Genomic DNA, 25,251 nt, shown 5'->3' with positions numbered 1-25,251 from the left:
ATAGATTATGAGCAGATAGTGCTATTGTAATTATAAATTAATTAGTTATCTTATTATAATTAATTGAGAAAGCATGAAGGCCAACTCAAGGAATTACTTTCAGTATAGGGTATCAAGGAAATATGTTTTCCTTTTTTGTATGTGTTTATGTCTAAACTGATCAAGAAAAAGAAAATTAGATCAAAATTTTTGGTTAATGCTAGTAAGCTATCCAAAAAATTATTGAATGCGGCATGTAAAATCCAAGTAAATGGACTCAACCATTAAAAATATAAAACCTACATTTCAAAAATCTAAAATCAATATTTACACTTTACATGGAAGGATCTTTCATATCTCAAAGGTTCATGATGATCCCCAAGTGTGAAATAAAGAAAGATCCATTATTTTCTCATTGACCCTAAACATCATAGTAAACTAGTTCCAAGCAAGGTATTTTTATTACACAAAGATAAATTAATTATCTACTCCTATAATAACACAAAGAGGAAAGTAAAAGTATTAGCTAAAAATTTACATGAAAAATAAACACAATTCAACCCATTACAGGATATATGTTCTAGTTGCAAGCATGAGTATGGTGAAATTATAGAGAAATGTACTTTGTTTTCTATGTCCACTTGATCATTAAATTATAAAAATAGTGTATAAGGATTTAGTATGTGTTGAATAAACCTCCTAAAAATGATCCAAGTTTACAAAAATTTGGCATCAAGACAGGTTTATCCAAATGTTATCATGGCAACATTGGAAAGTTGCAATGTTGCAATTGACAACTATTGTAACTTTTGTGTCTTTCTCTTCAAAATTCCTCCAATCACTCCCAACTTGTGTAGAATTAATTTTTAGACTATATTAAGTCTATTTTCATCCATTTTCCCTTGGAAATTATTGTGGAGGTTAAGTTGTATCTAGGCTTTGATGGCCCTACTTGGTAACACATTGAAAATATTGAGAAACTTGTGGTAAGTCTTGCCAGACCTTGTCCTAAAGAATATAACACACATATTGAAATCCCTTGGATAACTCATTCTCTCCCTAACTTTGATATATTATAGTACAATGCAAAATGATTAAGGAACTAGCCTCATTCCCTAGGTGCTTTTACACCATACGCCTTCATAGAGAACATTCTCACCTTAATCTCCTCCTTAGTGACAAGCCAAAGGAATTACTCATTATTGTTATTATTTGGTACAAGTGAGATGGGGATAATAATATTTTCCCCAACCTCTAAATTAATTTAAACTTCCTACTAGCTAGTATTTCTTCAAAGAGTTCAGCAACCCATCCTTTCATTTCTTCATGTTAAGATAAGGAGGTGTTATTTCCATCTAGGAGGGTTGTGATAGTACTTTTCACTTTTATGAGTGGATGCCAATCTATAGAAGAAAGTAGTATACCTATCTCCCTTAGGAAACCATTGGACTCTTGAGTTCTTTTTCTAGAATATGTCCTCCATAGTGATATTATCCTTCTATTTTGTCTTTAAATTCTCCTCTAGATGGTCATCAATATTTTGTCTCCTTGTTTTTATTATCTTTTGTAATTCATTCATAATTTCTTTGAAATAACCTCCTTTTTATTGACAATATTCCCAAATGAAGACTCCCTACATTCAATGACCTCCCTTTGTTTTTTGATCTCTTAACTAACTTAAATATAGCTATGGCCATCACTTGAATATTTCATCACTCAAGAACCTTATCTCTAAATTCAAAATGGGAATTCCTCATTATACAATGTAATGTGGACCTATACATGTATTTTCCTTCTAGATGAGGATAATAGGATAGTTATCTAAGGTTGTACAAGGGAGAGAATGAAGGATTGAGGATAAGGAGATATACCAACTAGAAAGAAAATAAAGCTATCCAATTTGAACTAGATGCTTACATCTTTCTATTTTTAGACAAAGTGTAGCTGGAGAAGAGGAGCTTAAGGTCCAACAAGTTATTCATCATAATAAAATTATCCAAGTTGAGCATATTGTCATTAAAATCCATTTATCCACTCAATTTCTTAGAGGCGAAGATGGGGGTAATAAAATCACCCATAGAGAGAGCTTATAAATTTCCATTAGACTCAGAAACATTAGTTCTAATCTCATTGTTAAACAACCTCATTTCCTAGGATTTACAAACATAGATGCTAAGGAGAAGCCAAGGGATATCATGGTTCTCAATCATCTTAGATAGATAGTTATGCGAGAAGGAAATAAACTTATGTAAGAACTTACTAGGACTCCACAAGGTAGCTATGTCTTAAGACACACCACTAGCTCTAACATATTGTAATGTAGTACCAAGGAAAAGGTTATTTAGGATAAGAGAAAAATTATCATACTTTAGCTTCACTTATTAGAGGAGAAGGATTTTCAAAATCTTACATTATTAAGGAAAAAAATGCATAAGGACATGATGTGTCACAATTGTAGTACTTATATCAAGCTAATGCTTTGATATCAGAGACTTTCTTAGGTTATGTGGGTTCTTTTCCATATGAGTATTTATTCTAACATTTATCTGAGAAAAGTAAGTTGCATTTGGAATTTATCAAGAGTTGAAGAAAATTACAAAAGCTTCATGATGGTTGGAGCTTTGAAAAAGAGGGAGTTGTGGAACTATGATTTTTGGAAACAATAGCCTAAAGTTTGGGAGAAGTTGGATTAAGGTGGTATGGTGTCATACATGACCATAATGAAGGAAGCCAAGCTGAAGATTACAAAGGCATTCATTAATAAATCTAAAGTGGGTATGACCACACTTGTAGGATATTGTCTCAAATTGGACATCAACATTATGGTTATGATTACAAGCCTCGAAGGAAAAGTTATGAGCTTCTACTAAAATAAAGACATTTCTAAGGAAGAGATGATTAAATTTCCTAAGACTAATGATGGGGTTCTTGTCATAGAAAAGGGGGAGTTATCACTCCTTCTTCCATTAAAACCTTGTGGAACTTTTTTCTCAAATTTTTTATGTAGTATGTTACTAGTGATAGGAGCTACGATAGGGCATGAAATTATCATTTTGTCCTATTAAACCATTTTATACATAAGATTAGAGTTTGTTTCCTATTTTATGTTCTGTGCTCTCTTGCTCATAGTATCAAGTAATATAAGAAAAAACCAAATAAACCCATCCTCCATGAAGATTTGATCAAGTTAATTTTTGAGTTTATGATGGACCATATGAAATAAACTCTCTCATTGTCTATCTCTGCTAAAAGAAAAAAAATATCCCCAAAGTTCCTGGTAGTAGAAAAGGTAAACACAAGCTATTGATGACTAATATGGGAGAAGTGAAAAGGAAATCAATAGAAATAAATAAGAAGAGTGTTAATTAAAAGAAAGTGATGAAAAATCCTAAATGAGATAGAAAACAAAAGGCTAAAAGTTTAGAAATAGAGGAGGATGTGAAGAATGAATTCTTTGGTCAGTTAGTTGAAAATTTGTTTAGATCATCAAGTATTTGTCCCTCCCCTATTTTTTTAATGTTTGCAGAATGTGAAGGATAGCTCACAAAAGAAGGAGATGATGAGAGGAAAAAAATTTGAGACTGATGAAGAAGAGGAGGTAGGAAAAAATGTTGATACTAGTGAAGAAGAGGAGAGTTATGATAAAGAGGCTTAGTGCTATAACTCTTATCTGGAAAATGTGACTCCTTATGTGTACATTGAGTAAGAGAATTATCCTCTCAATGTGGCCCCTAAAGATTATGAGGATAAGCCTGAGGAACTCAAAGAGAAGAAGTATCCTATCACTAATACCATGGTTGTGGATGAGTCCATGTTAAATTGTTGGAGGAAGATCTAAAACTTGTATTGATATTTAGCCTCCTTTGGGTGTGCTTGAAATAGAGAAAATCATCTTTATTTTTTCTTTTAGAATAGAGAAATGGACATTTAGTTCCATTAATAATTTCAACATTAACTATAGAGTACTAAATTAAAAAATGGAGGTTGTTGAGGGTAACCTCAACAAAGAGGTAGGGAGCAGTAATGTTGGGAATGATTTGGGCATAAAGATTAAGGAGTTTTTGACATAATTGAGAATTTGGAAATAAACACCTCTATTTTGATCAACAATTACTGGAATCTATTACAGTCCTCAATGGAAAGTATTAATAAACATGTTGGTAATGCAAATATGGAAATGAACAACATCACATGTGTTGGACTTGGATGATGCAAAGGGAATGAAAGAGTCTCTATGAAAGAAAAAAGCTAGATCTTCAACTAGGAAGATGAAGGCTAAGACCAAAGAATAGATCAAAGAGGATGTCAAAGTATCCATGAAGAAGAATAAGGAAAAGAAGCAACAACTAGCACTAGAGCAAGCCTAATAATGGGTTGGTTATTTTGTCTCTTAGTTTTTTTCCTTTTTGTGTTTTTAGAATAGTTATGTTATTTGGTTTTGATGTTGGTCCTAGATTGCATTTTTCTGGTAACCTTAATGGGTTGTTAGTTGTTTGGTAGTGTTGGCTCTATGTTCCAACATTGTTTTAAATGAAAATTTTAATCCTTATTTTGTAAAGATAGTTAGGGTTTTGGATCCCTTGTAAAAAAAAAAATTTAACCCTTAATCATTAATGTTGATTTACTTTTGGAGGATATTAAAAATCCCTTATATTCCAAGAGAGGACCATCATTTATTCATTTTCCTTTGGGAGCTTTCCAAGGTTGACTAATTTTAGTTATCAATATCTATCTCTTGAGCCTTTGTTCTAGATATTATTCCATTAGGTCTTCCCACCTTGGCATCACTTCCCACATCCATTTTGGGTTAGTCTAGGTTCTTTTCTCTTTTCTTCCTACCCTTAGCTTTATTCATCATGTTAGTCTCCTTCCAAATTAACTTATGGAAAATTAGAGTCTCTGACGATGGATTTCTTAGGGGCCACTAATATTCAGAGGAATGACTTTGACCATGATTCCTAGGATTATTATTACCTCCCTCAAAGTTCTAGTGGACTCAACCTCTTTTCCACGCATAGGAAAGGTTGGGCTTTCTATGTGAAATGAGTACTTTATAGTATTATAGGAGACGATGAATATAAATTTCTCTTAAGGAATTGTGTCTTCCTCAGCTACCCTCTAAATTGAACATCCTAAAGAGATATAGGCTTTATAACCCAATATTTCATGCTAGAGCTAATGAAAAACTATGGGTTTTTCACTCTACAAGGAGTATTTGGCATGAATGGAAGGTTTTTAATAATTGGCTAAGATGATATCATTTTGGTTGTCAAGATAGTTTTTCTCTTAATAAACACAATCTATGGTGGGCACCCATAATTCATACACAATGGAATCCTCTTGTCCCAGTTCTTGGTATTCATGTTGGGCATTGTCACTGACATGACCTCCAAACTCCACAAGATCCCTTTCACTTATCCATGATGTCTCTCTACACTTGGGAATATATTTAAAAAAATTTCAGCCAAACCTCTTAGGATTGAGACATTTTACATTGCTTATTTCCCTTTTGTCACCTCTAAATATTTTTTCATAATATTAAGAGAAAAATTTGTACTCCATGGAGGAAGAACCACAAATAGTATTGTTACATAGAGTTCCAACATTAATGACCATGGTAAGGCTATCTATGGCTCTCTCACCATTTATCAATGCTAGATATTTTAATGAGCAATAGAAATTGTAATCTTCAAATTTTACTTAGATTTCTCTTAATTTTTTAACCATCTTTTCTAGTATTACAAAGCCTCAAGTTATACATTTTAGCTAGTGTATTATATTTCAGGGTTCACCTTTAGGTTCTTATCTCCACCATTTGGGTATTCAAGATCCTAATTGTCCCTTTTACATTCATTAGTGTGAATCTTTCATTCATGTCTTTTATTATTTTTAATAAGCTCAACATTATTGGGTTTAGATTTATGATTTCTTCCCTCCTTTTCTTTAATATGTTTTCCTAGAAAGTGGTCTTCCTAGAAGACAATTCTAGATTCTCATTCCCATTCCCTCAACTTTGGAACACTTTTAAAATATAAATTTTATTTGCAATTTGGGAAGAAAGAAATACAATACTTTTCTTAAATACAATGATTTATACTAATATATCTTTTTTTAGCAAAGCCTATATTTAAAATAATGAGATGCTTCAAATTTAAGTGTAGGCATATAAAATTTCTCTTAAGATTTCCTATTTTAAGAAGGTCATTCAACAATAGGGAAATCCTCCTTGCACTATGACTTGAGCTCCTCTAGAGCTCTTAACTTGTGGCACTCTCCTAACATCTCATGGTCAATGCCATGGAAGAAATGGCTCTTATAGGTGGAGGGATTTTCATTCTCTACCTAAATGTGTCATCACTCTCCTCACCATCATTATTCACCAAAGAGTTATATTGTTCCTCCACACCCATAAGGTATCCCTTGTGTTGGATAGTGATGACTACACACATTTGGAAACCACATTCTACCATTTTCTACCTAGGTGTAGGCGATAACTCAAAATGATCATCATGTTTTAAAGGTTTTCATTAGCTCACACTCACAGTCTTCTCTCACAAAGAAGACAATAGATGGACATTACTAGACACCAAATTCATGAAAAAAATATGATGGGGAGGAATGAAAGATGAACCAGATTGTTTGGCTCCTTTTGCCATTATTATAGTGGCTTGAGAACACTCAACTTCTAGGATTTAACATTTTATTTTTCAACTCATGTTCTTCAACTTTCCTCTTATGACATTGTTTTATGTTTCTTCTTATTTTTTGGACGAACCCATATGTCTTTGTTCCTGGGGCTTACCTCAAGTTAGCTTCTTGGTAGATAAAATATTTTTTTCCACCCATCTCTGTACTCTTGTGTTAAATTTACATTTCTTAAGAAATGACTTTTTTGTCCTCTATATCCATAAAAAAATTGTTTGACAACTTATTCCTCTTTACTTTAATATTGTTTTGGATCAAAATAGAAGTAGTAGACATTTTGACTATTGAATACTATTTTAGAAATATTCTTGAGTCAGTTCTATCATATATATCATACCAAGTTTATTGAAGTAATTAATTGAAACAAAAATAAAAAATCTTCCAAAGGACCCTTATTATTGAAATATATTATTCATGAGAATGATTTATCTTTTATAAAAGAAAACAATAGTGTTTTGAAGACTATTTATTGTTTAACAATTTATCCTATAGGGATGCTTCTTGTCATTTTGTCATTCTATACAATGTTTTCATGATGAATGAAAATATTTAGACACACAAGAACACTTTTCACTAGGATAAAAAAATTTCAGATTGTCTTAAGATAATTGTTGCTAGTAGAATAGTTATTTTGATTGTAAATGCTAGCACCTGCACCTTTGAAGGGTGCAAGGACTAAGCCAATAGTCTTGTATACTTTTGATGATATTCTTGAATAGTTACTTATAAACTCTTCATATCTACTTTGCCACCCTAATATTTATATCTCACTTATTCTCACTCATGGGACACTCCTTTCTCCCTTCCTATACCTATTTTATCTAACTCTCTTTATTGTTCACTCATGTGTATATATATCTTATTTATTTGTTATTCTTTTATTTACTCTATGTATGCATGTTGTCTATCTATCTATCAACTATCCATTTGTGATGTCATATATCTTTAGTATTCTATCTATTTTCTCCCCCCCTATTGCTCTTACTATATCATTTCCTCTCCATCTTACTCTATAATTATATATTTCTCTATTTTTACATCCATATGACTTTCTCTAATTTACACACTCTCCCTATTTTCCTCCATATCCTTTCCTTTATATAATTTTTATACACATACAGACACTCCTTTCTCTCTCACTATTTATATTCTATATTCTCTATTTCTCTTTGATCTATGACCAAAGAGAAATAAAGAATATATAGAGATCAATAATTTTTTTTTAATCTAAGTAAAAAAATGTTATCTACTTGCATACTATATTCAATTGAACAGTGTGTTGATAGGAGTCATATCAATTGTGTTATAGTATATTATTTATGTTATATATTTTAATTAATATAATATGGAAATTCACATTTTTTAGCAGTAAATATATAATCATTGAATAATTTTTTTATGAACATACTTTCATTTTTGGTTTATAATATTAAAGTATAGTTTGAAAAAAATTGTTACATGATTTTAAAATTATGTATATAATAGAAAATAATATATTAACAATATAAAATCATTTAAAGTGTACTAATATTGTAAGTTCAATATAATAATAGTTTGAATAGAAATTTTAAAATATTATATGTTATTTATAAATAAGATTTTAGTTCTAGAGTGGTCAATGATAATTAGAGGGGTAGGGATATGTAGAAGGGATAATGGGAGACATGCTGGGGGGATTAAATAAAATAAATAACATGAGGAGACAAGAGAAATAGAGAGGTAAACACATTGATAAATATGATAAACAATAGGTAGAGAGAAAAAGAAATAGAGGGTGTGTATGTATGAGGGAGATTGATATGAACAAAAAGGCAAAGAAGAAGGAAGCGGGAAGAGAGGAATGTGAGGAGATTGAAGATGGAATATATATATATATATATATATATATATATATATATAATGAAAGCATGTTCATTAAAAATTATTTAGTCATTATATATTTACATTTTAAAAATGTGAATTTCCATACTATATTAATTAAAATATATAACATAAATAATATACTATAACACAATTGATATGACTCTTATCAACACACTGCTCATAACATTTTTTTAAACATGACTTAGATAACAAATAATTATTGATTCCTCAATTTAAAATGTTAGATGAGGATTCAACCTACAACTAGATGAAACCATAATAGCATGCATTTAACCCCATAGACTTGCATCCTCAACAAAAGTGTGATGCTCCAGAGGTGTGTAGAATTGAAACCATACACCAAATGGCATCCAATCGATGAAGAAAAATGATGAAAAATATTTTTTCAAAAACGGTTTTGAAATAAGTAAGATTTTTTCAACAAAATTGTCTAGTCTTGGTTCTAAATTAACAATAAAATTGACTTAAACAATTTACAAATCCACTAGTGTCATGGAAAATTACAAAACAAGACAAGTACAGTTAATCTTTACATACCTAAAAATATTTGCCACAACAACCTCAATACACAGCATATGTGAATTGTCAAAGCCATCTGTATAATATTGAATGCTTCAATTGTCTATATAGCCTACCAAATGGGATAAAAAAATGCAAAGATCAAGGACTTAGGATTTCAAATAAGTTAGATCATTTCCCACTATTTGAAATAGTAATTTCTACTTAGAATTAATCATTCATCATTAGATGTTTCTAAATTATTAGGTTCAGGTTTAGGTTGTGTTAGTTGAAGTATTTTCTACAAGTTTGAGTCAATTTTAGTATTTTCCAAAAATTTGTAGATATTTTTTCTTCTTGGCTAGTCCTAGATTTCTCTAGAAACACTTACCTATAAAAAGGCACTATATATTCATTTGAAATCATAGTGAATGGAATACAATATATTTGTATTGTGTCACAACACATTGTGTTTCTTGTGTTTTGATTTTCACGTGTCTCTGCCCAACCAATAGATTGGTATCAAAGCAAGGTTAGGAAGAGGAGTTTGAAGGATTGTGCATTAGGAGGATTGTAGTAGAGAAAGGGGATAGAAAGTTATTGTAAGATCCATAAGTTTCTTATTGCCCTATTTAGGGTTTGTTTTGTCTATGAATTTTGTTTATGAGTTTCTATCAGGCATGGCTTCAAGGAGTTTTTAGGCTTCAATTCCAATATTTTTTGGAAAGAATCATAATGATTGGGCTTTTAGAATGAAGCTTATATTTGATTCCTATAAGTTATTAGATATAATTTTTAATGGTTATGCTAAACCTGTAGATGAGTCTACATTAAATGCTAATCAAAAGAAAAAGCTGGATTAAAAATAGGTAGAAGAGTCAAAAAACTTTGCAGATTATTGGACAAGCTCTAGATGACTCAGTTCTTAGATAAATTAAGTCAGCTATTATAGCCAAGCAAGCTTGGGACATTCTTGAGACTACATATCAAGGTAGAAGAAAGGTAAATATTGTTAAATTATAGGCACTTAGAAGAGAATTTGAAAATTTACAAATGAAGGCTTCTAATTCTATAGAAAAATTTTCAAATCATGTTATAAATGTGGTTAAACAAGTAAGAATGAATGCTAAAGAGCTTACTATTCAGAAAGTTGTAGAGAATATTTTAAGAAGTATCCCTCCTAAATTTGATAATATTGTGGTTGCAATTAAAGAATCTAAGGATTTAACAACATTATCCATAGATGAGGTGTTTGGATCCTTGTGTAACCATAAAGATAGGTTGAACAAGCTTAATGATAATTCACTGGAGAATGCATTCAAAGCGCAAATGACATTGGGTAGAGGTAGAGGAAGAGAAAATTATTGATTTAGAGAAAGAGGAAGATACAGATATAATTTTCAAAAGAAAGAAGGAAAGAGTCCATATCTAGGAGGAAGGAGAAATCAATACTTCAACTCAAGGGGATGCAATAATAGACAGACATCACAAAGGTATGATAAAAACAAACGTTAAATGTTATTACTACAAAAAGTTTAGCCATTTTGCAAATGAGTGTAGAAAGAAACAACCTGATATGAGTAAGTGAAATGCAATTTTTTCTAAGAGTAGTTGTAAGACAATGTTCATTACTTGCAATGTAGCCCAAGAGAGTTCAAATGATTTTTGGCTTCTAGATAGTGGTTGCAGTAATCATATTATAGGAAATAATTTTTTTTTGAAATCTTGGATAGCTCAATTAAATCATAAGTGAACTTGGAAAATAATGAGATAGTGGAAGCAAGTGGAAAAGGTATAATCAATGTCATAACAAAGTGTGGTAAGAAATATATTTCTAACATATACTTTGTAGAGTTATTTTTGAGAAAAATATGTGTACTATATTTGATATACTTCATAGTAACTTGGTGTTTGCAAGGGTAGAAATAACAAATAACATAATGTTTCCACTCCAGATGAGGAGAAATATGATGGATAAAATTGCAGCAAGTTTCAAGGCAACAAGTCATGATTAGACATGGATATGGCACTTGAGGTATGGTCATCTAAATCTCAAAGGATTATCCTTATTGCAAAGAAAGGAAATGGCAAGAGGCTTACCACCAATTGAAGCATCATTAAGTCCATGTGAAAGTTGTATTTTGGCCTAACATCATATAGAGAGTTTTCCAAAATGGATATCATATAGAGAAAGGGTACCTTTAGAAATTGTGCATTCAAATATATGCGGTCCAATGAAAATGCCATCATTAGGGGGTGCATTTATTTCTAAGCATTTGTTGATGATTTTAGTAGAATGACATGAGTTTACTTTCTTAAATACAAATCTGAAATTTTTGGCAATTTAAAAGAATTTAGGGCTTTTTTTGAGAAACAAAGTGGTTTACCTATCAAAGTATTGAGATCTAATAGAGGAGGAGAGTATAAGACAAATGATTTTTTAGATTATTGCAGGGATCATAAAATTAAAAAACAACTTACTACTAGTTACACACCATAGAAAAATAGTGTTATGGAGGGAAAGAATAGGACAATAATGGAGATGACAAGGAGTATGTTGAAAGGTAACAATCTTCCTAATGAGTATTGGGCTGAAATAGTTTCTTGTGTTGTTTATATTTTGAATAGGAGTCCAACAAAGATTGTGAGGGACATGATTCCACAACAAGCATGGAGTGGTAAGATTCATAGTGTTTCTCATCTCAAAGTATTTGATTGTATTGCATGTGCACATGTTCCTAAAGAAACTAGAAGTAAATTAGATGATAAGAGTGAGAAATGCATTTTTGTTGGCTATGATCAGTAATCTAATGCATATAGGTTGTTCAATCCTATCACCAAAAGACACATTGTGAGTAGGGACATTTTATTTAAAGAGGATGAATCTTGGGATGGAAATATAAATAAAATAGTTATAGGTGCTACAACAATACCATATAGTGAGAAGGATAAAAGGGATCATGAAGATCAAGAGGATCAACCAAGTGACAAAGAAGGAACTCCACCACAAAGTCCACAAGGAGATCACTTAAAAAATGAAGTTGAACAAGGAGAATCTTCAAATTCACAAGTAAGTAATGATTCAAACCCTATACTTGCACAATTAAGATAAATGATTACAAGAAAGAAAACTAGAAGCTTGAGTGAGATTTATGATAAAGGAAGTAAAATAGATTTGCAATCAAATTTTTCTTTATTCACTCAAGATCCTATATATTTTGAAGATGCAATTAAGGAAAGGTATTGAATTAACACAATAAATGATGAAATAGAATGTATTAAGAGAAATGATACATGGGAATCAGTTGACTTTCCTAAGAAAAAAGATTGCATTGGTGTAAAATGGGTTTATAAGACAAAGTTTAAAGCTAATGGAGATGTAGACAAATATAAGGAAAGGTTAGTTGCTAAGGGATTTTCACAAGAGTATGGGGTTGACTATAATGAGACATTTGCACCTATAGAAAGACTTGATACTATCATAATAGTATTAACTATTGCAACTCAAAACAAATGGATGTCAAATCAACATTTTTGAATGGGTGTTTGGAAGAAGAAGTGTGTGTAGCAACCACCAGGATATGAAATAAGAGGACATGAAGAAAAAGTTTATAAGTTGAATAAGGCACTCTATGGATTGAAGCAAGCTCCAAGAGGTCGATACAGCAAAATAGATTCATCCATGATGGAGAAAGGATTCAAGAGAAGCACTAGTGAACCTACATTATATACCAAGATTAATGAACAAGGTTAGATTTTGATTGTTTTTTTATATATTGATGATTTGATCTTCATAGGCAATTTATCTATTGACATGTTTAAATCAACAATGAAAAAGGAATTCCAAATGATAGATCTAGGATTGATGAAATATTTTTTTGGCATTGAAGTTACTCAAAATGATAAAAGAATTTTCATTTTCCAAAGTAAATATGCAAACGATATTTTGAAAATATTTAAATTAATAAATTGCAATCCATTTTCTACACCTATGCTAGTAGGCACCAAACTAAATAGAGAAGATACTGAGAAAGGTTAAATGACTCAACTATATTTAGAAGGTTGGTTGGTAGTTTGATGTATCTGACTACTACTAGACCAAAGATTATGTATGGAGTGAATTAAATCTCTAGATTCATGGAATCACCTAAAAACTCATAGTGGGAAGCAAGAAAAATAATTTTGAGATATATTCTAGGAACTGTGAATCATGAGATTTTATATTCTACTTCAAATGATTCTCAATTAGTTGGATATATAGATAGTGATTTTGTAGGGAATACTGAGGATGGAAGGAGCACATATGGATATGCATTTCATCTTGGCATAGGTGTTGTAGCATGGGCATCAAAGAAGCAACCTGTAGTAACTCTCTCATCATCTAAAGTAGAGTATGTAGTAGGAACAATAGTAGCATGTCAAGCAGTATGGATGTGAAAGATTTTGAAAGACTCGATGCAAGCTCAAGATGGACCTACTACAATCTATTGTGATAACAAGTCTACTATTGCACTTTCAAATAACCATGTGTTTCACAAGAGGACAAAGCATATTGACACAAGATTCACTTCATTAGAGAGTTGGTTTATAATAGAGAAATTAATCTACAACATTGCAAATTAGAGAAGCAATTTATAGATATCTTCACCAAGGCTTTAGCACAGAACAATTTGAGATTTTGAGAGAAGCATTCGCAATTGTAAATATTCATGATGTAAATAGTAGAAATTAGGAGGGAGTATTGGAAATAGTAATTTCTACCTAGAATTAATCGTCTGTCATTACATGTTTCTAGATTATTAAGTTTAGGTTTAGGTTGTGTCAGCTGAAATATTTTTTTAAAGTTTGAATCGGCTGTAATATTTTTCAGAAATTTGTAGATATTTTGTCTTGTCAGCTAATTCTAGATTCCTCTAAAATATTGTACACTTGCCTATAAAAAAGACACTACATATTCATTCGAAACCAAAATAAATGGAATACAATATATTTTTATTGTGCCACAGCACATTGTGTTTTTGTATTTTGATTTTTCTGTCTCTCTGCCCAACCAACATTCATGGCGGTTAAATCAGTTTCAGACGTCCCACAGGTCAGAAAGTCAGAACAATCCAATGGCATTCAAGCTTCTCGGCTTAATTACATAGTGAAACTAACTTCTACTTGTTAAAATTGACTTACTTGTTGGAGATATTGAAGACTGATCAAAGATATCTATCAACAAAAATAATTTTCTAAAATAAAAGAACAAAACCAAAGTACATATTAAGCCGACCAAAAGAAAGAAATGTACAGTCTAAGCTCAGATATGATCCGAGTAATCCTACAGTTCAATCTGCAAAGTCACCATACTTATCAATTTCAAAAAAACAAATTGGCTTCTCTACAATATAAAGAATTATAGTTAAACGTAGTTAATGAATTATATAAACCAAAAGTAGGAGGTATTTTTCTCAGTTACTATCAGGATTCAACATATATAAACTCCACTGTTTGTTTTTGAGTAGAACTCAGGAAAAAAGATCTCAAATACAAATTTCACTCATTGTTTTGACTCTTGAAACAATTTAATGCTTAAATACAAGTCCAGTCTAACATGCCAGTGCAAAAAACCTAACGTGGGCTCATACAAATACACGTCGAAAACAACAAATACACTACTTATACTAAAAGATATTACGTGAGTGAAGAAATTACCAGGTTTGGTCTGTTTGGGTTTGGATTTAACTGAATCCAATATGGCTCCTTCCAATCTCCTGTGTTTATACTTCTTACCGCTGCATTTCCTATTTTTAAACCAATAAAACACACTCTTTGCTTGTATTTCTCCATATCTTCTCAGATGATTGGCAATATCATTTATCTGGTCTTCATTTGGCTTCCGAACAGATTTGCAGTACACTTCTTCCAATATTTGCAGTTGTATTGGAGTTGGCTTCCACCTTGTTGTAGCCATTTTTAGGTTAACAGAGAGCATTCAAAAGCAGACATAAAGAGTATCAAGGCGAGATCTTCTAGACTGCTTCAGTTGGTTTACACTTGGAAGCATCTCTTATGGCTTCCTTATTTTTTCCGTTTTCATAATATAAAATACTATTGTACAGGAGATCTATTGTCTTAATACGGATCTTTCAAAGAGAATATTGCTCATTGTATTGTTTGAAAGCAAAGCTGGTGGGAATCACAATAACTTCTTGTGGGAACAATTTTATATCGACAATCAATACTTCTAGGCAAACAATGACAAGGAAGGTTAAAATATTAAGAAGAAGGACTCGTTCGAACAAAATAGTTTTAAACCATCTCCATCACATATTACATCATCTCACACGTCATATCATCACCCCGGATATATATTATTTTATAACTTCAAGCTAAGGTTGTCTAATTATTTCAAGCGTAGGAGACAATCTTTTTTTTTTTTTTTTTCCATATATTTCATAAATAATATTTTTCTTCTTATTTTGACATTTAATTTTGTTTAATAATATTTATTTTGTTCATTATGGTTTTCTTTATTTGATATAATTTATTCTTTCATTATGAATCTTTTTATCATCATCTTGTTTATGAAGCCTTTCTATATACAACAATTGATAACATACAAAATTCTAACATTACCTTTGAGAAGAAGAAGTACAATCTTACATAAAAACAAATAAACTCTACCACAAGAGCTTAGTTATTTTAACAACAAAATTCAAAGTCATATTATTCATACTTCCTTACAAATAACAAGTAATAAACCTTGTAGCACTACTCTCCACAAAAATAACTTGACCAAAAGTGCACTTCAAAGAGCACAAATTGAACAAAGGCATTACCCTGTACTCAAGGCAAAAAACACATATTACTTTCATTCCTTTTACAAAGTATATTTAAAAATATATATTATATTATTTAAGAGTAATTGAGATTTTCAATTTTAATAAAAAGGCTTTTGAATTGTAAATATTGATGCAATACAAAAGTTATATTATGTTGTTATTTTTAATTATTTATATTAAGAATACAATACTCTTTAAATAATTTCATCAATCCACAATTCCTTTATTTTTAGGAATCCACCTTGGAAGAGTACATGTATCTAGAATTTCAACACTCTCTAGACAATTTACACACACATATGTATATGCACATACATACAAACATGTATTAAATAAGAGAATAGACTCAGATTAGAAATATATTTTCCATTTCATCACAACAAGGAATACCATCCAAAAGCTAGAGTTTCTAAAATATATCGTTATTTTTTAGAAATATATATTTCCCTTGATAATTGAGAAATATTATGAAGCAACAAAAGGTTGATTCAAATGATGATTTTAAACTGCTCAATTTCATGAAAGACTATATTTTAGTTATAGAAGTTATATATTGTCTAACTGATCTTCTAGTTTATCATAATACTTGATGAAGAAGCATAATAATTACTTCAATAGTTGTTGAGTTAAATGCTTGAATGAATATGGATGCTTGAATTCATGTATATGAATGTTTGTACTATAATAGATTTTTCTTTCTTGGTGGAATTATTATCTTGACATTCAATGAAAGAAAGAAGTTTGACTTATAGAAAAGATTACCATAAAACAACCTTACAATGTTTAGAATTTATCAAGAGTTTTTGAAATGTCAACTTGTAAGAGATCACTTCAAACATTGATTGTATATATGTAAATAATTAGAGATTGGACTATTTTAAACATGTAACTATTGATATTAAGGTCAAGTTGTCTATTAGTGACTTGCACTTACTCAATTGGTTATGTTGCTACCAAGTTCCTCAATTGCTACTAAGCTTCGAAACATATGTATAGTTTTTGCCTAGTGTAGTAGTGTTTACCAAGTTTTTTAGTATAAGTGATGGAAACTCTAGTGTTAACTGAGTTCCATAGCATTAACCATGACCTCTAGTGTCTACCAAGAAAGAAGTGTTAACGGTATGAATCTAGTGTTGACCGAGCCATGGAGTGTTAACCAAGTCATTTAGTATATGCTAAGTTTCATATGATTCACTAAGTCACACAATGCTAACTGAGAAGTGATCAGTATGAACAAGCCTCCTCATCAATCGAGTGTCAGGCAATTTTGAGTGTTGATAGTAGTTGCCAAATATCAAAACATCATCGAGTTTGTCTTTAAAATCCAAGTTACAATAGTTGGGCCAACTTTGTAGATTTTGGTGAAACTTGTATTGTAGCCAACTCTGGTAAGTTGTGATTTGGATTGGTATATATGTAATGCATTGTATCATATCCAAATATGTAGTGTAAGCATATGATGAGTAGAAGTGTGAATTAAAGAAGGCAACAAGGAGTATAAGGGACAAAAAAGTATTATCGTTCATAACAAGGTGATCATGACAATTCAAGGAATCTCAACTAACAAATCAGACTTGTAGATGAAAGATCAACCACTAGTTCATCGTAATAGGTGCATCAATCAAATCCTTTAATAGCATAGACTTAACAATCTTTGATAAATCTCTTTACCAAGTGCATACTTTATTGTATATTTTGTAAATTATTTAACAAGGTGGACCTCATAGTCCTTATTGCTCTTAACAGGGTAGATCATCAAAAGTGATCAATTGTAAGCCTTAACAGGCCGACTTTATGCTACAATACTAAAGCTCGTGGGTATCATCCCCACCCCATTTATATTTTTTATTTGGAAGGTTTCTAGGTCACCATATCTTGTGTCAAACTATATTGAATGTTTATTTGCTTTCATTCTCTCATGCATGCAATTAGATCTGAATATTGTATGAAGAATTAATTGGTGAAATAAGATTAAGTTTTATTGGTTCCTGATTCAACACTTGTTGCCTCTTAGTAACCTTACCTACCTCACATTTTCAGCAATTGGTGTTAGAGAAATTTTGGTTCTCACAAAAGAAGTTTAACAACTTGAGTAAAGATCTTGGAGATATACAGGCTAGATAAGGCTATTGATAATGAAAATTTGGATCTCGAATATGCTATTATGTAACTAAAGATATCAAAGGAGAAAATCTCTCAATCATCGAAAGAAGAAAAAATCTTGTAGTGCAAATGAATGACAACATCTACACTTCTACACTAAAGAAAGAATTGAAAATATCTATCCAAAAAGAAACTTAGATGAAGCTAATCAAGCAATCAAAAACCTATTAGAAAAGAATTCCAATGTTTAAGAAGAATTTAGATAGCTCAAAAGAGAATGTGAAATCCATTTAGTAAGATTGTGTGAAGTTATGGAGAAAAAAGACAAAGCCAAATAAGACATAGAAGAAAAGAAAAATGAAATTCAACATTTATCCCTTTAGCAAGCAAACTTCATTGATCAAATTGCAAATGCAAATGAAGAACTCATGAATCTAAGGTTAGAAAATGAAAGACTACAAAATGATCTAAACATTGAAAATAAAACCAATGAAAGAATATTGAAATCTCAAGAATGTATGAATCGGTAGAATGAGAAAAATAAATATAGACACAAAAGGAATGTAGGACTAGGGTACACAAAAGAAGGTGAATCATCTGGACAAGGATCTCTGAAGTATTAAAGGACTATTTGCAATCATTGTGGTAAGATAGGTCATACATCAAAAAAAATGTTGGAGTAATGGTAAAGCAACATTCAATGGAATGTGTTACAACTACAATAAGCATCATCATAGAGCAAGTGAATGCAAGGAGAAACATCTTTCCCAAGTGCAATACTTCATTGTATATTTTGTAAATCCTTTAACAAGGTGGACCTCATAGTCCTTATTGCTCTAAACATGGAAAATCATTAGAAATGATCAATTGCAAACCCTACTAGGCCAACTTTATACTATAGTACTAAAGCTTGTGGGTATCATTCCCACCCCATTTATACTTTCTATTTGGAAGGTTTCTAGGTCTCCATATCTTGTGTCAAATTGTTATGAATGTTTATTTTCTTTCATTCTCTCATGCATGCAATTAGATCAAACTATTGTATGAAGAATTAATTGGTGAAATAAGATTAAATTTTATTGGTTCCTGATTCACTCCCCCTCCACTCCCAAGTAACTTTCCCTACCTCATATTTGTAACAATTGGTGTTAGAGCTATTTTGGATCTCATAGAAGATTTTTGACAACTTGAGTAAAGTTCATGGAGGTATACATGCTAGATAAGGCTATTGACAATCAAAATTTGCATCTTGAATTGGCTATTGGGTAACTGAAGAAATCAAAGGACCAACTCTCTCAATCATAAAAACAAGAAAAGATCTTATAGTACAAATCAATGACAACATCTACACTTCTATGCTAAAGAAAGAATTCAAGATATCTATCCAAAAAGAAACTTAGATGAAGTTGATGAAGCATTCAAAGACCTATTAAAAAAGAATTCCAATCTTTGAGAAGAAGTTATATAGCTAAAAAGAGAATAAGAAATCTAGTTAGTAAGATTGTGTGAAGTCATGGAGGAAAAAGGAAAAGACAAATAAGAGATAGAAGAAAAGAACAATGAAATTCAACATTTATCCCTTTATCAAGAAAACTTCATTGATCATCTTACAAATACAAATGAAGAACTTATGAATATAAGGTCAAAAAATGAAAGACTACAAAATGATCTAAACCTTGAAAATAAAACCAATGAAAGAATATTGAAATCTCAAGAAAGCATGAATTAATAGAATGAGAAAAATAAGTATAGACATAAAAGGAAAGTAGGACTAGGATACACAAAAGAAGGTGAATCATCTAGAGAAGGATATCTAAAGAATTAAAGGCCTACTTACAATCATTGTGTTAAGATAGGTCATCTATCAAACAAATATTGGAGTAATAGTAAAGAAACATTTAGTGGAATGTGTTACAGCTACAATAAGCATCGTCATAGAGCAAGTGAATGCAAGGAGGAACCTAAGTTTGAAGGTAAATGTCATAACTGCAAGAAATAAGGACATAAATCTTCTAAATGCAAAACCAAGATACTGAATCTAGTAGAATAGATTGTTAAAAAAATATTTGGATGGGATTACAATACATGGTGCAGATGTCACTACTCTAGTGAATTTGGGCACATTGGAGCAAACTGTGCAAAACATCATATGAGGAAAAGAGATACCACTAAAAAATGTTTTATTTGTACAAGACTTGGACATCTTGCCAAGAATTGTATAAACATAGGATGAATTGAAGCTAAAAAGAAAGCCAAAGTAGACAATATCAGAAAGATGATGAAGCAGCAATAAATACCAAAATCTCCTAAGAATGCAAGTCTATCTAAGTCATAAAGCAAATGTCACTGAAGAGTTGGGTGACTCAATCATTTCAACTTGAATTCCCATAGGAATAACTAGGATTGGGACTATGAAGTAGACATCTATCATCAGTTCCATCTAGCTAGAAGAAGATATCCATATCAGCATTTAGGATGTAGAAGGATCACTGACTGGTCAAGGAAATCATAGACCCTATCGAGCAAGGTCAGGAGACAATAAAGTACTATATGTGGACACAGAGTTGTCAAGCACCCTACTGAGCAAGAATGATTCTACCAAGCTATGAATGTCTACCAAGCATTAAAATTTACCCAAGTGTAAGAAAGCATGTCACTGAGAAAACAAGCATACCAAGAACTAATGGTAATAGTAAAGAGGAATTTTTTTAAAAGGAAGAAAGTGAATGCATTATTTCACCACAAATATAGAACTAGTTGAGTGGACTGATTTTAGAGCTTAAGATCTATTTTTTTGTTTTTTCTTCAAAAAAATTGAGTTTTCCAAAACCCTACTAAGCATGGTATCTTGTGGTAGCAAAACCAAAAAGGGGGTCTGAAATGTTGGTTCGAGGACTCAATTACAAGGCACCAAACTTTAAATTAAGTTTAGAAATTGTAGAAGTACTAGACCCTACTAGTACACAATTACAAATTCCACCCAAGGTATTGCTCATATATGATATATGTTCATATTACAAATGTTCTATTCAAGAGCTAGGGATACATAAGATGAATGAAGAATTGAACGAGTTATGTGTAAATGAAACTCTAAAACCCAAACATCAACATCTAGAGGCTAAGGGCTTAACAAATATTTCACATATGCCAAGGAAATTTCAGTTAAAATGGATAGGATTTATCCTAACTTGAGTTCACAATGAAAATTTATGGTTAGACCAACCCATTTTGATCACAAGGAAAATGATTCATATAATTACTGGTCTTCCAATGTTGGATAAAATAAAAATGACCAAAACTCTAGATCTAGTGCAACTAAAAAAGAAAACCCTTGCCGAGTGGGACGATAGAGGAATGAACATCATCAATGTAACTAACATGGAATTGAAATTTGGCATCCACATCATTGCTCATAAAATCTACAGGTCTAGTCATCTCAATAGTGTGTCATGTGAAGAAGTTGATCTAGCTCTTAATGTAGTGATAAATAACATGTTAGTTAACCTTGCTAAGTTGTTATTGAATTAGTTCAATTAAAACATGGAAAGCATCAGAGGTTCCAAGAACAACCTATTTAAGTTTGGTTCACTCTTGACTTGTTTATTTTTCTTTGTCCATAAATTTTCCCTTTCTAAAGGATCAGTAGTATGGAGAAAGGATGTCCCTATTTTATATCAAGTAAATAAGTATATATTAGAAATGGGTGAAAACTTCAACAACATCATGGGAAATAACTTTGGAACATTCAAAGAGAAGATTAATAATTGATATAGGATACCTATGAAGCTTGTAGAAGAATACAAGGATGATATATATTTTATAGTAGATTGTGGCAAGGTATATATTTAGGCAGCCATGCTAAGAATAACATGGGTTATACCTCTAGAGTATGAGGTTAATGTTGGAATTAAAAATGGAAAACATATAATTCTGAGAGGGGGGTGAATTAGAAGTACAAACTTTAGGTATTAAAACAATCACCATTCATTAGATGCATGTAATACATGAACTAAAAATAGCATGAAAAGTAAATGCATCTAAAATATGTATTCAATTGAACACACACACTTAACACCAAGTATGATTACCTAGAAACCCTCCAAAGAGAAGGTAAAACTAGGGTGGGGATGACATCCACAAATCTTCACTATTGGAGCAATAACGTGTAGTCAATTAAGGTTACAATGATTTGACCATGAGACATGATCTGCCCTATTAAAGGCTTACAAAAACTATTAAGTCCCACCTTGTTAAAGGAATTTAACACCCTGTTAGAAGTGTGCCTAGCTAAAGGACTTCAAAACATTCACTTGGAATGTCACCTTGTCAAAGGATTTACAACAGCCTATTAGGACTACTACACCAGGGAGATTTAACTAAAATCACCTATTAGGATATTTCAACATAGAGCTTGTGATTGCTTCTAGTTGCCTGATTAAAGATTAAATTTTTATAGTTTCCTTCTTGATCCTCTCTGATCTGATATAAAAAAATTTATATCCTTTTGTTCGTTTTTCTCCTTCAACTAATTCTACAATTCACTCTCACTCCTAAGTTACCTTGAAATGCTTTGTAAATAAATTAAATTATTCACCCCTTGTTACCTCTTGTAACATTATCTCTCACATTTTCTATTCATTCGTCACTTCATTATATTTGTTGGGCCTTTGTCTTCCTTATAAAGACTTTGGTGGCTTAGGGTTAGGTTTGAATCTACAACTGAGAATCATACATTTTGCCACTTAATCCTTCCTATTTTCTAATTGGCTACATTCAAACACATAGGGATTCTATAAAAATATTTGTCTTTATCTTTAAAGAATTGAAATCTAACCTTATGTCAGCTTGAAAATGGTTTACATAGTTGTTTGTGCAATCACAAACAAATATATCCAATCTCTGTTACTCAACACTTGAAGTTACTGATGCTTGACACATACTATAATTTTGTATCTAACTCAACATGTGAACTACTCAGAACATACTGTTCACTTGACACTTTAACTGCTCGACATCTATTATTCACTTGGCACTTGAGGTTACTTGGCACATGAGTGACTCAACACTCATTGCAACTCGGCATAGTCTTGTATTTACATGTTATACCCATCATGCATTACTAGTTTGACATAAACTAAGTAAATTTCTTAAGTGTGTTGACACTCAATTGTCAAAACTAATATGAGATCAACAATCTCCCCCTTTGACATGAGTGTCAAAAACACTTAATTGTACATAATCACTCTAATCTTCTCGAGTATAATATATTCACAACTCAGCTTATATACAAAACTTCAAAATTTCAAAATTATGTATTGACCTATGTACCTCAAAATTTATAACTCCCCTTGAGTTAATGTGCTTGATATGTATCAAACATCTATTCTCCATTCTGAGTGGGTTTGTCTTTGCTAACTAATACTCTTTGGCTTCAATGTGTTTGTAACTAATGCTCTATCATCTGATATGATCTATTTCAGTTCTATTCTAATCTTTCTTTGTCCTTTTTTTGTTCTATTTTCTCCTCCTTTCATTTCTCTCTTCTTTCTTTATTTTCTCCTTTTCTTATTTCTTTTTTTACACTCTTTTCTTTCTTTGCCTCCTATTTCTTTTATCTCCCCCTTTTTGAAACTTATGTCAAAGGTCTATACACTTAGAGTGTATTTGTCCAAAAAGGATTTGTGAACTTCCATAATAATATTCAAAGCTGCATCCCACTTGCCACATGCAACATCCGATGACTTGAGTTGGATTGCTAACTCAGCTACTAGGTGAACTAGTCCATTTGATGTTGAAGGATGAGGATCTTTCTTTAACAATTTTTTTTCATATCCTAGCTCTTTATGGAGTATTTCCATATGTGGGGTGTGGGAAGGTTGAATTTTTGTCAACTTAGCTCTTATATTAGCTTCTTCTTCTATTAACACAACTAGTTGACTTTTTGATTGAAGCAATGTGTGAAAATTCTTCTCAATCTAAACTATTTTTTGAGATGGTTGCATACGTAATACATAGAGATTTCTCTCTAGACTTAGAATTCTATGTCTTGTTTCTTGAGTGAAGAGTGTTAGGTCACATAGCTTAGTGTACAATGAGAAAATATTCTCCAGTACATTCTTCACATCTTCAACCTTTCTGGCTAGTGCAACTTGAGTGAGTGCAATCTCTCTAGATATGTTCTCCTTTATTTACTCTAGAATTTCTTCTCTGACCAATCAAGAAGTCTTGCACTTGTGTCAATATCTTCATTATTGACCTTCTCAACATTTTTTGACAACTACTCCAATAGAGGCTTTGTTTCTTCACATGTAAGCAGGTTGAATGCATCTAAGAAGATTTCCTTGATGTCTTGTTATGCTTGCCTTTGCCTAAATTCCTTTCTAAGTATTTCTTGATGTTTCTTCTTTTCCAAATCTTGTTGCAACATGTTTATTTATTCTATTGTCATTTTTGCATAATCAAAATGAGGTATCACTATTTTTTCATCTAAAGTTACATCACCATAGTGAGTTATCTTGGCAAATTTTGTAGAGCATGAGCTTGGTGCTAAAATTTGTAGTGGTATCGACTATGTGCTTGGCTTCTAAAGGATTTTAATAGGAGTGCTTGATGTTGGTAATGTTACCAATGCTTGAATAGCTTCTTGCTCCTTTTAATTTTTTGTATCCTTGCTCTCTTTAGATCTTCTCCCATCAATCATAGTGATTTAAGTTATACCTTGTGGTTATGCTAAAGGTATAGATGTGTATATCTATCCTATTTTCTCTATTGTTGTTTCATTTCCCTCTTCTTTGGAAATTTTCCCTCGCTCAACTTTGTCTTCTTTGACACTTCTATCAACCTTGATAGATGTATCCTCAGTTGTTTGAATCAAGGGTTGAACACTAGTAGCTGAAGGGATGACACAAGGTAGTTCTTGTGTGTTCACCTTATCCCTTGTGATGTTAGCTACTATCTTCTAAAGCTCATCTACACTATCAATATTGGATTTTTACATAATCTTGCTTGTAGTGTAGATTGGTCAAGAATCTTCTTCAGATCTACTATAGTTAAAGGATTGATGTTCTAAGATTAACTATCAACAACATCCTTAATAATTATGATTTATGAAGGTATACTAGTGTCATGAGGAGGGCTCATAGTTGGCATTTGTATGTCTTACACACTCTATTCTTCTTGTTGTTCTTCAACTATAGCCATGTCTTTATCTTTCTTTTGTGTCTCCTCCTTAGTATTATCCTTTTCTTTATCTTCC

This window comes from Cupressus sempervirens, chromosome 11 (assembly GCF_028749045.1).
Source record: "Cupressus sempervirens isolate cs-2001-9-10 chromosome 11, ASM2874904v1, whole genome shotgun sequence".
Taxonomy (NCBI): domain Eukaryota; kingdom Viridiplantae; phylum Streptophyta; class Pinopsida; order Cupressales; family Cupressaceae; genus Cupressus; species Cupressus sempervirens.
This window is presented reverse-complemented; position numbering follows the sequence as displayed.